The sequence below is a fragment of the Manis pentadactyla genome, chromosome 2 (genome assembly GCF_030020395.1).
Source record: "Manis pentadactyla isolate mManPen7 chromosome 2, mManPen7.hap1, whole genome shotgun sequence".
Lineage (NCBI taxonomy): Eukaryota > Metazoa > Chordata > Mammalia > Pholidota > Manidae > Manis > Manis pentadactyla.
The window spans coordinates 37,560,237-37,574,743 of NC_080020.1; the positions used below are offsets into that span (position 1 = coordinate 37,560,237).

Consider the following 14,507-nt stretch of genomic DNA (forward strand, 5'->3'; position numbering starts at 1 on the left):
ATGTCCCAGACACTATAAACAATACCAAGTATGCAAGATGGATAATCTATAGTTCCTGTTGGATTCGAAGCATATTTTGTTAAGGAGACAAACACTGAAAATACAAAAGCTAACCTTTTTTGAGTGCATATATGCCACACAGTTATTTCCATTTATTCTCTCACTTAGTCACCACAAGAATCTCATGATGTAGGCACTCTTATGTTTTCCATTTGCCAATTAAGGTAACTGAAGCTTACATAAGCCAAGTAATTTACACAGGATCACAGTGGTGGAACTACAGCCACTGTTATTAGTGGAAGTAAATATTGATTATTACCTATCTTTTACAAATGAGGCAACAGTAGCACAGGGATGTTAAATAAGTTCCCAAAGTTACCCAAATAAAAGATGGAAGAGCTGGGAGGCAGATCCCAGTTGTTCTTAATAATAACTCATATACTCAAGTGTGACCATCCCCAAACCCATGCTCATTTCACTATGAAACTGAAAACAATTTATGGTGTCCCCAGTTATAATGATGTGTCAATCTTCTGGGTTGGAATATTAATGAAAGATGAGGATTTAAGACAGTTTATTTCAACATATCAAACTTCTTTCAGAATACCCTCTGATCTACTTGGAAGTTAAAAATTCAGCAAAAAACAAATTTTTTAATGAAAACGTTAAAATGACATTACACAGCTCAGTTTGCTACCTGTTTTTCCTGTTTACAATAAAGGAGTCAGAAGGCTTTCAATTTTGAGTAGTATGTTCCATAAGCTCCAAGACAGCAGAAATTATATCCATTTTTACTCACCATTTTGTTTAGAAAACTGGGCATCATGACTAGCACATAGTGGTAGTCACTCAATACATTTTTATTGGATATATGTTGAGAAAACTTGTCTGAACAAGCACCTATGAGCATTCCCAGGGCTAGAAACTAGGTGTAGTGGCAGGTGAGGCAAGTGAGGCATCCATCTTAAAGACAAAAATTAATGGGGGCACACAAAAATTTATTTTGCCTCAAGCTCCAATATGGCTCAGCATGGTAGTTTACATATCCTGTCTTTATATAAAATTCTGATCATTTTGTTCATATGTATTTGTCTTGCCAATGGGTTTCAGCCCCGGACAAGTTCACTATGGATTCAATGAGACCAAAAAATGACAATGGAATGTTCTGCAGGTGAAAGGGTTTATATCCAACTTTATTCCCAAGGTAGCTGGTCAATCACTAGAAGCCCATCCACTCAGAGCAAGTCTGCATGCAGCAAGCCCATCTCTGCCTCTGGGCCTTTCTATCCCTGCAGCCAACTCAGTCTTTATCCTCGGTGCTGCCACCAATCCAGTCCCTGCCCTCCTGCAGCCGTACAGCCCAGAGCACTTGGTGAAGTTCTTTATATAGAGTTAATAACAACATATTGCCACACGTGCCTAGTGAGCAAGCCAACCAGGGCCAGGTGAGAATCCTGGCAATAGGAACCTTCACTTTCGCCACAGGATTATTTTGCATTTAGTTTTTTTCTCCATCCTTATCACACACATTCTAGTCATACATGATAAATGCAATATAAGGCAAGAATATAAACCAATGACCCTATCAAGCACTGGATCCTATCTTCCTAGACTCAAAGGGAAATAGATGATTTTATTAGTGAACACTATGTTACGGTATAAAGTAGGAAGTGATGCATACCGTAAGAAACTCACACTTAAAATTTCTGAGTTTGAAGCAAAAAGGTTCGAATTCTAACATCCAGCTGGAATCAGAAATTTTTATTTCTAAATCCAAATTAAACTTACTTTTATAATAAATCTAGAAAAGACTAAAATGCAATCCCTGCAAATAAAACCAATGAAACCTTTTTTTTTCAGTGAAACTCCCAATGTTGGAATGTGGAGAACAGTTATTTTAAAACCTTATGTAATATTCCTATCTTATAAAATTTTGGGCTGAATCCAGTTGTAATTTATTGATAATGCAAAAAAAAACTCTACTAAGCCAATAAGCAGTCCTCAAGGATTTAATAAGCGTAGTTTATTGGCAAGTTAAGCTAATCTGGGTTCCAAACTCAGTTCTCCCTTTCAGCTGGGTGGTCCTGGGCTAACTGCTAAACCTCTCTGATCCTCAGTTTTATCCAGTGTAAAATAAGAGGTAAAAATACTTATTTCATGGGGATGTTATGAGGATAAAATGAAACATTTATGTAAAGTGCCAGGCACTGGTAGTTATCAGTGCCCCCTGGGTTTAATTAAAGCTTTGGCGCTTTGCCTCTCAGTGAACAAAAATCTTTGAGTGTCATAATTAATGGAAGAAGTCCAAAAAAATGGAATGTCAAAACCACGTGCTGGATACAAATGAATAAGCTGGCATCCTTTTCAAACTCCTAGACTCTTTTTAACACCTGAATTTAGATTTTTCTGTTGGAAAAGTGACGCGAGGCTGCCATCTAGTGGCTAGACGAAAGAAAACCAAACCCTTGTATTTAAGAACCAGATGCGTGAATCCTTCCAAAAGGCACCTCTAATCAAAAAAACACCTCTTCAACCCAGGACTTGATTGGCAGCATAATGACAATTTCTTGCAGCGCAGCAACAAAGCTACTGACACTAACACTTCCTCTGAGTCCTCTTCAGCCGTGTGCCCCACCTTCCCCGCCAGGGTCTGGCTCCTGTGATCTTCTTAGCCACCTCCACACCACGAAAACTGCTGTTAGCCACCTGTCACGTTGGAGGGAATCTGATTAATTTACACTGTTGTTTTGTTTTTAAAAATTTCCGACATGAGGTCATTCCATGGGATACTTGCATTTTAATTTTGATACAATTTGGACGTTATTTTTCATTTAATTTTATTCTGTAGTCAGTTAAGGACACAACTGCTTAAGTTGGTGTCTCAAAAACTTCAGTGCGCATCAGAATCATCCTGAGGGCTTTTGAAAACACGGAATATTGGGCTCCATCGCTACACTTTCTCGAAACTTGGATTTCTAACAAGTTCCCAGATACTAATGATACTGCTAGTCTGGGGACCACGATTTGGTGATGACAGAATTTCATAATGGCATACAGCTCATGAGGGAGACAAATTTTTAAAGGACATTCCCTATGCCATCTCCTATATTTCTGAAAACCCTGTGTTCTCTCCACCCCCACTGCCTCCTCTGCATGTGGGGTACCCACTTCCCCTCTCCTCCATTCCCACAGCAATGCCCTTCAGTTTTGCCCCTATCTCCAACAGATTCATCACATGTAGACTGAAGTGAACAGAAGAACGTTACCATCAAGTCCCATAAAAGTTTCCAGTGGACCTCAGGATGCAATTCAAACATGTCTTTTAAGACCCCTGCTTCATGTCCAGCCCAAATTTAGCCAGCTGTACCTCACTAATGGTACTCTTTCTAGCCCAGTGGTTCTCAGAGCATGATCCCCAGACCAGCACCATCAGCATTATCTGAGAACTCGATAGAAATGCAAATTCTCCAGCCCTCCTAGGCCTGCTGAGTCAGAAACTTGTGTAAGGCCCAGCTCTGTGTGTTTAACAAGCCTCCAGGTGACTCTGATGCAGCTGGAGTTTAAGAACACTACCCCGCCATCCTCCACCACCTCTCGAGCATGGCACACCTACAGATGGCAGCTACACTTGTTGTGCTGAGCATTTCATAATGTATGCAATTCTTGAATCATTGTGTTCCACACGTGAAACCAATATAAACCTGTGTTATTAGCTATTCTTCAATAAAGAAAATGAAAAGTAAACTTGGTATCCTACCAAGTTTAAAAATAAATTTCTAACTCACCTTCAAAAAACAAATAAAATTAAATAAGTCACAGGAATGTAAAGTACAGCATAAGGAATATAGTCAATAATATTGTAATAACTTTGTACAGTGACAGGAAGGTAATATAATGGATGAATCACTATGTTGAACACCTGAAATGAATACAATAGTGTATGTCAGCTATACTTTTATTTAAAAAAATAAGAGTCACAGGGTTGGGAAAGGGCCCCTTGAGGAGGAAGCATGTCACACCTTCTCTGTCACTGCCAATTGTGCTCGTGTCTCTCCAGGAACACTCCAACCCACCTCCTCCCATCATAACTTTTCATGTTTCTCAGGTCTCAGCATTCAGGTCAGTTCTTCCCAGATCATTTCTCTGCCCACCAGTCTGCATTTCAGGTTCCAGTTAGGAACTCCACAGCAACTGCACTTGGCTCAGCACTCAGGCCATTACCATATGTGAGGAAAATGGAAGTTCCTATGGCCAGGATCCTCCCCTGACCCTAAACTACTTGATGATGTAACTGGCCTACTGCTAGGCTACTGCTTCCATACCCTAGGCAATAAGCTATTGTTGACTGAGTCACTCTATAAAGAGCTCTGCCCAGTACTCTGGGGGAGGCAGAGATGGAGGTGGGTTACAGACCTGCAGACAGCTGGATACAGACATGATTCTAGTGCTGGACCTACTGCCATGAGAATAAAACCAGGTATAAATCCTTTTACCACAAAAATGTTCCATTGTCATTTCCCGGTCTCACTGAATCCATAGTGAAATCGCCCAGGGCTGAAACCCTCAGGCAAGACACCATAATATAATATAAATTGGGTGTTCTGTGTTCCAATCCTAGCCTGAGTGCTGACTGCTTTATCATACGTACATTGTATGTCAAGTGCCCAGTGCAGAGCAGGCTCAGCACAGGAGCTCAGTGTTTGTTGAAAGAATGAGTCAGTACCCCAAAGACAGCTGTCCTCTCTGGGTGGCCCCATACATAAGACATAAAATAGGTGAGCAGCAATTTATAGTTTCTAGTTCAGAGAAGATACCTAGCCTTGGGAGGAGTGCACTGCTCTCCAGGTGGATTTCCAGGTGGATTGTGAGTGGTTCTGAATAACACAATGCTATTGTAAGTCAGTCTCAGAGTAACAGTGTGACATGAGCAATTCTTTAAGTTCAACAAACACAGCAAGATCTTAGGATATGTCAGTCAAGCACTGTGGGAGTTTAAGGAGCTCCTAACCTCTCATGTGAGACAGGCATACAAACAGCTGGAACAGTGCCACAGGGTCACAGAGGAGGGGAAACAGTGTGGGCCAAATGGGAGAGCCTTCCAAGAGAAAAGTGACCTAGGCCATTGTAGTGAGTTGCAATAATAGCCCCCAGGAGATAATGCCAAACTCTAACTCCCAGTATCTGTGAATGTGACATTATATTTTAAAAGGGTCTTTGTGGTATAATTCAGTTAAGGATCTTGAGATGAGATCATCCTGGATTTGAAGTGGGCCCTAAATCCAATGACTGCTGTTGTCCTTAGAGAGAAAAGGGAGATTTGAGAAAAGTAGAAATAAGGTGGAGGCCACGTGAGGATGGAGGCAGAGACTGATAGACAGACAATGCCGAGGACTGCCAGACACCACCGGAGACTGGGAGAGACATGGAACTGATCTCCCTCAGAGCCTCCAGAAGAAACCAGTCCCGCCAACCTCTTGATTTGGGACTTCAGGCCTCCAGAACTGGGAGAGAATAAATTTCTGTTGCTCTAGCCACTGAATTTGTGGTCATTTATTACAGCAGCTGTAGGAAACTAATACAGTCTGAAGGATGAGTTGAAAGTAAGCTGTTATACAATGAAAATGGAAAGAACAGAAATATAATCGCATGAAATCATGTGCTTCCAGAACAGCAAGAGATCTAATGATGAACTCCAAGGGAAACAAGTTAGCACAAAAGGCAGGCTGTCTCCAGGCTGAGAGGCGCTGTGAATCTTAGGCTGTTACAAACGGGAATCATAGTTGAGGTATCTGAGGGTTATTCTGACCAGCATGCTCAGGAACAAGGAAGTCATTCCAGCTATTCTCATTGCTCTCACCCAGACCTAGAAGAGGAAAAGTACTCTTTTGTACCAGCAGGGGCCTTGGGCCCAGTCTCCAGAGCAGAAAACTGATCATCAAGATGAGACATTTCGAAAGTTGCTTTCCCCTAAGCCTCAGTACAAAACACCCTCTAAGACCTGCTCTTCCTATATTCCCTCCCCCCACCTCCAGGGCTCTTTACCACTATGTCGCAGCAAAGCAAACTGCTAACAGCTAAACTGAGGCACATTAAAACTTGGAAGAGTTTATTTGAGCACACATTAGTTTGAATCAGACAGGGCCAAATGGCACGTGGTTAGGGCTGTTCCACCAACAGGAGCCAGGGGAGAGGTTCTTATAGAGAAGGCACAGCAAGGAAATTACTTGACCGTCTGTAGCTGAAGTGGTTGCCTGATTTGGGAAAGCCTAGTTGGCTGTCTGTGATCAGCTGTTCTTGAAGTTTCTCGGATTCCGATTCATTGACTCTGGCTTAGGTTTGCTCTGCTTATGTGGATTACTAGGCATTAGCGCCATCGCAGGCTAATGGCTTTCTGGTTTAATTACTTTAACAAAACCAAGCCCACATCCTGTGGCATCACTGGAAACAGGGCCAGGGAGTCCCAGCAGGATCCTATTCACCTGCCCATGTGCCTAGCACTGAGGCACCCTGGGGCTTTATTCTGGGACAAGCTTCCATCTGGAGGAGAGAGGTTGTATGGGAATGACCACACCCACTCCCTTCATGTCACTGCCTCTCCAGCTCATCACAGGAAGCCTGCTGTAAATTTTACATATGTAAATACATACACACACACATATACTCACATCTCTCTCTCTCTCTCTCTCTCTGTATATACACACACACACACACACACACACACACACACACACACACACACATATGCATATACATCTATGTGTATATATATATAATGCAAAGGCAATTTCCATTAAAGAATTTATTATTTCCTATTCACTGAAGGATTTTCTCTTCTTTTTTATTCTTTTTACTAAAATCAGTCACATGACTATCATACACCATGATATCAAAACAGTTTAATTTTAGGCTTTTAAACATGTTTAGTTGTTAATAAGATACTCTCTGTCTTCTGTGACAGATCCTGTAAACTACTTGTGAAATATTTGTTCATAGTATATCTTTATAGATAATTCTGCAAAATAAGCTATTTCAAATAAAAACAAGACAAACAGCTACAGTTTCAACCCAAACAAGAACTCCCCAGTCTAGTTACTATGAAAAATGCGATCTGCCTTAGCTGAGATTTAATTTTATTTTGAAGATGGTCATTATCACCCTCCAGGCCAAACACCCCATGTCACTTACCCTTAGAAACTCCACTCACACTACAGCCAAGGCCCCATAGCTCACCAGCCTGGATTTGCTCCATTCCCCAGACCAAGCTATGCAGTCTTCACACACCCCTGATCCTCCATCATCTGTGAGGCAGCCAGCAGAGCAAGGGAGACTTTGATCAGCACAAAAACCATAGAGGTGAGGGAAGTGGGTCCTCTCTGAGCCAGTTCCTGAAATTATAATGTAGACACAACTAAAATGGAATCACTTATGTCAGAGACAAAATGGAAATGGTCAACCCAGGTACATAAAGGAGAACAAAACTTAACCTCACCCAACAGGAATTCAGAACTCCCCTCAGATCAGCAGAGGATGCCAGCCAACCACCAAATGCCAATTCAGATCACGCTATAGCTGGACTTCCTTGTTCCCCTGACTCAGCTCTCCTGATCTTAACAAGGAAGAGACCACTGGGTAACCAATGGGCTGAGAAAGACAAGTGACTTCAGCATGTATCTTATTAAAATCCCTCAGTTCGTGAGCAGCTTAGAACTCACTGCTCCTGTAGCCTGAAGTTTCCTGGCTTGCAGATTAAAACTCTTGCAATTAAGTCATCTTTTTGCTCTGTCTCACTCAGTATGCAGAGTTTGTTTTTTTACATAACCTGGTTCCTGGTCCAACACAGGGAGACAGACCCGTCCCTTAGTCTTTGCTCACCCCCCACTGGTCTACATCACCTAGATTCATCTTGATTTTACTCTTCTTCCAATTGTGCTGTTTGGACCTTCTATTTCTACTTCTTCATCACTGTAAATTCTGAACGTCAAGGGGCAAACATATTAGAATTTTCTTCGCAGTAGTCTCCATAATCTTTACAGTAAAAAAGGTCAACTCTATTTTAGTCCTCCAACAAGTCTTGAAAACATCTTAGTTTCATATTAATTTATGACAAGCCATGATGAGTCAGTGGGATATTTCAAACATTTATAGTGTATGTGCCTCTTAATTCACCAACTTAAGTGTGTAAGAAATTTCACATTTATTTCCTTTTAACCCAAATTCTGTCATTATTTCCTTCTCCTGGGTTACATGAGAATCTGGGGGACTTACAAGTACCAGAAAAATCAACAAAAGTCCTCTAATCTTCAGTCTGTTGTGCTTGCTGCCACTATCCTCACTGTCTGATTTTGCAGAGGCCCTTGATGTGAACAGTTCCATGCTACTATGACAATGGGGCACAAGGGACTTTGCCCAGCCGAGCAGTCCCAGAAGTTAGTTTCCTGGACACACCAGTGGCAGTTCCGTCCAAAGGTTTACCACTCTAGGTGGGGGCTAGGGCTGCGGCCAAGATTCTGTCACAATATACTGCTATTGTATGCTGACTTCTTACCACTCTTAGGAGAGCGTAAGGCTGCCCTAATCCTGCAACTGAAAGTCCCTCTCATGTCGTCTGAGGTCTGACTTTGCCAGATCTCTGCTGCCCTAGAACGAATGGGCAAAATGTACCCACCTGCCTGCTACTTTGTCACTGTGATTTCCTCCAATGGCCACATGAGAACTCAGCTGGAATGTGTGTGTTCTCTGGTTTTTTGCCCTTGCTTGTACATTACACTGTCTATACCAGAAAAAGAGAAGATGACTCTCTTGAGTAAGAATCACTTCATTCTTTTATGTTGGTGTTTTATAATCTGATACTCAAAAGCCATGCAAAAGGATTAAAGGAATTTTGGACCTCTTTGAATGTGGCAGACTGGATACATGTGTTTACTGCCACTCCTTTCTGACACCCACTGAAAACAATTAGTAAAATAAATGCAAACAGTGTAATTCCAAAATGCAGAGAGACTGGGAGAGGAGACAATGAAGAAGTGAACATGTTTTTAAAGATGAAAAATAGAGGAATGGCAACTGATTCACCAGAGGTGGGACCACGTGACTTTAAGAAATAGTTTTTCCGCCCTCACAGAAAAAGAAAACCTAGTCAGTCAGAGACAGGGAGAGAGTGGGAGGAGAGAGGGAAGGAAGGAAGGGAGGGAGGGAAGGAGGGAGGGAGGGAGGGAGAAGAGAAGAGAGGAGAGGGAAGCACCACAGGAACTAAAGACTCCAAGTCTAAACTATTTTTTTCTAATTCTGTAGACAGAATATTACAGGATCCCTTGATGTGGAGAAAAGGAATGTCCTCAAGTTGCTGTATGGATAATCATTTTTAAATAGTTTTGTGATTATATCTCTCAGTTGTCTTATCACTGAAATAGCAGAAGTCATTATGCCTGACCTCCTTGGTATATCTGACATTTTGGACCATATAATTCTTTGTTGTGGGGCCTGCATTATAGAACATTTAATGGCATCTCTGGACTCAACTCACTAAAAGGCACAGGGACAATCAGAAATGTCTACAGACATTGCCAAATATCCCTGGGTGGGGGGAGTGTTGGGGGGGAATCACCCCTGGATGGGAACCCCTGTCCTCCATACAAAAATATGGAGGTAAATGCAAGAAGAAGCAGTTAATGTTAAGGGTTTGGTCTCTAATGAGCAGAACTGAGGGATGGGGAGAGTGGGGTAGGGGATTTGAGTCATATCAGTAGATACAGAATTAGCTGTTACTCTTAGTGCCAAGACGTAAGGAGATACTGCCAAATGTCTGAGACAAATGATGTAAAAACTTAAGAGGAAAACTTGTCCTCTTGAGAACTGAGGCGTCTGGAATGTCTTCACTAAAGAAGCTGTGTTTGAACATATCTCAAAGGAGTGGAGGTAAGAAGGTGGGAGGCAACTCAGACAGTGGAATTTACGGGCATGTGGGATCAAATGTGCAAGTCGGAGAGAACAGCAGCAGTGTTGCTGGCAGAGTTACAGGGAAGCAAGGGGAAGAGTTTGGCTTCTTCAACTAAAGCTAGAGGACTGCCCTGGTTGGTACAGTGTCCCCTAAAGTGACATGCTACGTCACATCAGACTCCAACATTCTGAGAGGGGGATGTCAACTGAGTATTTGGGATTAGAAAGTACCTGTAGGATTCTGCTTGTGGAGAATCGGTGTGTTAATCCAGGTATTTAAACCACCATGATGAAGAGTATCAATTTAGGATGTTCTCACTATCAGAGGATAAATAGTAACAGGAAAATTAAATCTACTTAAAAGGGGAATATAATTTCATACTTAATTTGAGAAAAAATATGTTGTAAGGACATTCATAAAGAGAAGAGAAACCAAAAAGTATGAAGTAATTTTATCTTATATTTAAAAATTACTTCATAATCACAATTATGTTGTAATATAACAAACAAAAAGTTAACTAATGGTTGATTTTGTTTTGGCTTTGGCATGATTCTTCTGATAAAGTTGTATGCAAGTCAGGAGTCAGTCTTTCCTTCATATTCCCTTTCCAGAATTTTGCAAAATATTCTAGGACTCCCTCAATTTTCCCAAGGGCCTCTTCTTATCCTTCGATATTCACTTATTCCTTTCTGAAATATCTATCCTGTCGTCATCCTTTTTATAAGGTTTGCAATCTCACTGAGTAGTTGTGTCCTACTCACATTACAGATTCTGCCTGACCAAGACACTGAACTGATGGGCGGGCTGGACACAAGTGCTAATGAGTGAAAGAACCTTTGGGATGAGACTCATTTCCTAAGTGTTTAGTTCACTAATGAGTGTGTTCTTGTTATGACCCACTACTGTAACTGTGGGGTAATGTGCACCCATTCTTATTTAACAAGAGCTCTCTGTACCTACCAAAGAGCCTTGAGCCTTTCTATAAAACAAAGGTTTTGTTGTCCAGAGGAAAGATAAAGGAAAGCTAAACATCTGGTTAGCTGACAGCATTAGGGTTTCCTTAACCTTTAACCTACAAGTCATGGGAGTAAACAGGGAGAGATAGCAACTGACTGTAAAGGTCTGTGACTAAGAGAACAAAGCAACACTCTCTTCTCAAATCAAAATAACCAACTGTTACAACCCAATATTAAATTAATGCTCCAATCCAGTGTATGTCAACATTTGCTACCAGTAACGAGACCAGAGTTTCCATAAAAAATATCAAATGTGCCTATTTGTAGAACTTTCTGATTGGCAAAGTAAACTAACAAACAATAAAATTTTAGACTAGGTCTTTCCCCCACCGATTATAAGTAACTTTCTCAACAGGCACATATGATAAGACCTGGCTACACAAAGTAAAGCTCTCAGACTTTGTTCAAAAACAGCATGAATAATTCCTGCCAATATTCATAGCTCTTGGCTCCAAAAGAATCACTCTTTCTGCATAGAATTCTAGATGACCTGCTAATCCATGTCCCTGCCTAAAGGAAGGAAGAGAAGAAGGACGGGGCAAGGACTGCGAAGGATGTGGAGAAATTAGAACCATTATGCCCTCTTGGTGTAAATGTAAAATGGGATAGACACTATAGAAACCAGTATGGTGGGTTCTCAAAAAATGGAAAATAGAATTACTACATGATCCAGCAATCCTACTTCAATATACCCAAAAGAATTGAAAGCAGGGTCTCAAAGATATATTTGTAAACCAGTGTTCATAGGAACATTATTTACAATAGAGAAAAGATGGAAACAACCCAAGTGCCCGTTGATGGGTAAATGGATACACAAAATTTGGCACATAAATGTGATGGAATATTAGTCACCCAATAAGGAAAGAAATTCTGATTCATGCTACAACATGGATGATCCTTGAGGACATTATGCTAAGTATAATAAGCCAGTCACAAAAAGAGAAATACTGTATGATTCCATGTATATGAAATACCTAGAAAAGTCAAATTCATAGACAAGAAGTAGAATAGTGGTTGCTAGGAGCTGTTGAAGAAGATGTGGGGAGATATTGCTTAATGGATACAGAGTTTAAGTTTGGGAAGATGAAGAAGTTCTGGAGATGGACAGTGGTGATGGATGCACTCTGTGAATGTACTTAATGCCACTGAACTGTACACTTAAAAAATGGTTAAAATAGTAAATTTTATCTTATGTATATTTTACTGCAATAAAAAAATGAGCAAAGGATTTGAACATTTTTCCATAGAAGATATTTAAATAACCAATAAGCACATGAAAAGGTGCTCAACATAATTAGTCATTAAGTAAATGCAAACCAAAACTCTGAGATGCCACATCATTCCCACTAGGGTGGCTATCATCATAATAGATAATAACAAGGGTTGACAAGGACATGGAGAAACTGGAAAGCTCATAAATTGCTGGTGAGAACACACAATGGTGAAGTTACTTTGGAAAACAGTTTGGCAGTTAAATAGAGAGCTACCATATGATCCATCAATTCCACTGCTAGAAATGAAAATATACATCCACACAAAACATGTACATGAATGTGGCATTCATAACACCTCAAAAATAGGAACAACTCTGTTATGGACTGAATGTGACCTCCCAAAATTCATGTGTTGAAGCCCTACCTCCCAGTGTGATGGAATTTGGAGATGAGGTCTTTAGATGAGGTCACGAGAGTGGGGCCACTTGGTGGGATTAGAGAACTCTCTTTCTCTCTCTCTCTCCTTCTCCTCTGACCTCTGTTCTCCAACCCCGACCCCACCATGTGAGGACACAACCAGAAAATTGCCACATGCACACCAGGAAGAAGGCTCTCACCAGGAATCAAATCCACCAGCACCTTAATCTTGGATTTCCTAACCTCCAAAACTGTCTGAGAGAAATAAATGTCTGTTGTTCAAGCCACCCAATCTGTAGTATTTTGTTATGGAAGCCCAGGTTGACTAAGACAAACCCAATTGCCCATTGACTGATGAATGATGAATGGATTTATAAAAAATATTCATAGAGTGGAGTACTGACACATGATACATCCACAACATGGAAACATTATACTAACTGAAGGAAGCCAATTACAAAGAACTACATATTGCAAGATTCCATTTATATAAAATGTCAAGAATAGGCAAATATACAAAGGCAGAAAGTAATTTATTGATGGTCTAGAGCTGAGGATTGGGAGGAGGGAATGAAGAATGATTATTAATGGATACGAGGTTTCTTCTTATGGACTGAATGTGACCTCCCAAAATTCATGTTTTGAAGCCCTACCTCCCAGTGTGGTGGGATTTGGAGATGAGGTAAAGTGTTCTAAATTTAGATTATGATGATGGTGGCATGACTGAATAAACTAAAATCCATTGAATTGTACTCCTTGGGTGAATTTTACTGTATGTGAATTAAAACCTTGATAAAGATCTTCAAAAAAATGTTTAAATCACTATGATAACTGAGGGAAGAAATTACATGTATGATCATTTATGGAAGGTGCATGCATATGAGGAAGAGGAATATATTCAGAAACACATATATCCATAATTTAATTAAATTCCTTGTAGTTATTATCTCCAATGGAGGTAAGAAAAGGGGAGCAGCTGTACCTTGTGTGTGGATATCTTTCTACAGAATATTGGTATGATTACCTTCCCTTGGAAGAAAGGGGATTATAGTTACATGGGTCATGAAAACATCTTCTGTTTAAAATGTATGATGAATCAGAGATAAGTCTGTATTAAGCATCTTTTTTTCCTGTGTTCATCCTTAATATATCTTTTTTTTGTTTTTCAAAATAAGGAACACTTAATGAGTTTGCATGTCATTCTTGCATAGGGGCCATGCTACTTCTCTTTATTGTTCCAATTTTAGTATATGTGCAGCTAAAGCAAGCACAAAACATCTTTTTGTAAATATACTATACACCCATTATGTAAGTACAATAATGTACCTGATTAGAAAGATGTTTTGAGTCCTAAAATATTACCAAATTCTGTTACTCAACATGACACATATTTTTTGAGCCTTGTGGGAGATAAATGACTCAAAGCAGACCACTCCTGTTGAACAGTGGGGTGGGGAAGGACAGAAGAACTGAGACTGTGTTCCACAGTGGATGTTTCATTGATTTGACACTCACAAGATATCCCTTTAATTCCCCATTAAAAAAAATAGAAAGAAAAGAAAATCTGGAACCATAGCAATGATCAATTCATGGCTCTAGAGGGGTTCTTAACATCATATCACTCAGTAGAAATTTTATAATAGACTCTTTCCCTTTTATAAGTGCTTACTGTCAAGGCATTTGTGTGCTAGCGAGTATCACAATAAGTTGGCCCTTATTTCTGAAGCTAGTCTAAAAGCTATTGTGAAATGACCATCTAAAAATTAACAGTAGTAAAGTCTAAGACAGTGAGTTTATAGTTCAACAGAGCAAAATACAACCGAGTAATGAAATTCTGAGCTCAGATTTCAGATGTGGGTAAAACAGCATTCTTTTGTCCAAGAACTGAAAATCAGTTCATAAACATGTGCTATCAAGAAAGCA

General features: G+C 40.2%; 1 non-coding gene across 1 annotated transcript; it reads right to left on the reverse strand.

Moving 5' to 3' along the window:
• Positions 1-13,750: 13,750 nt before the first annotated feature.
• Positions 13,751-13,855, reverse strand: LOC118930408 (U6 spliceosomal RNA). The gene has a single exon (XR_005032047.1). It is a non-coding gene; the product is annotated as a U6 spliceosomal RNA (small nuclear RNA).
• Positions 13,856-14,507: the final 652 nt, after the last annotated feature.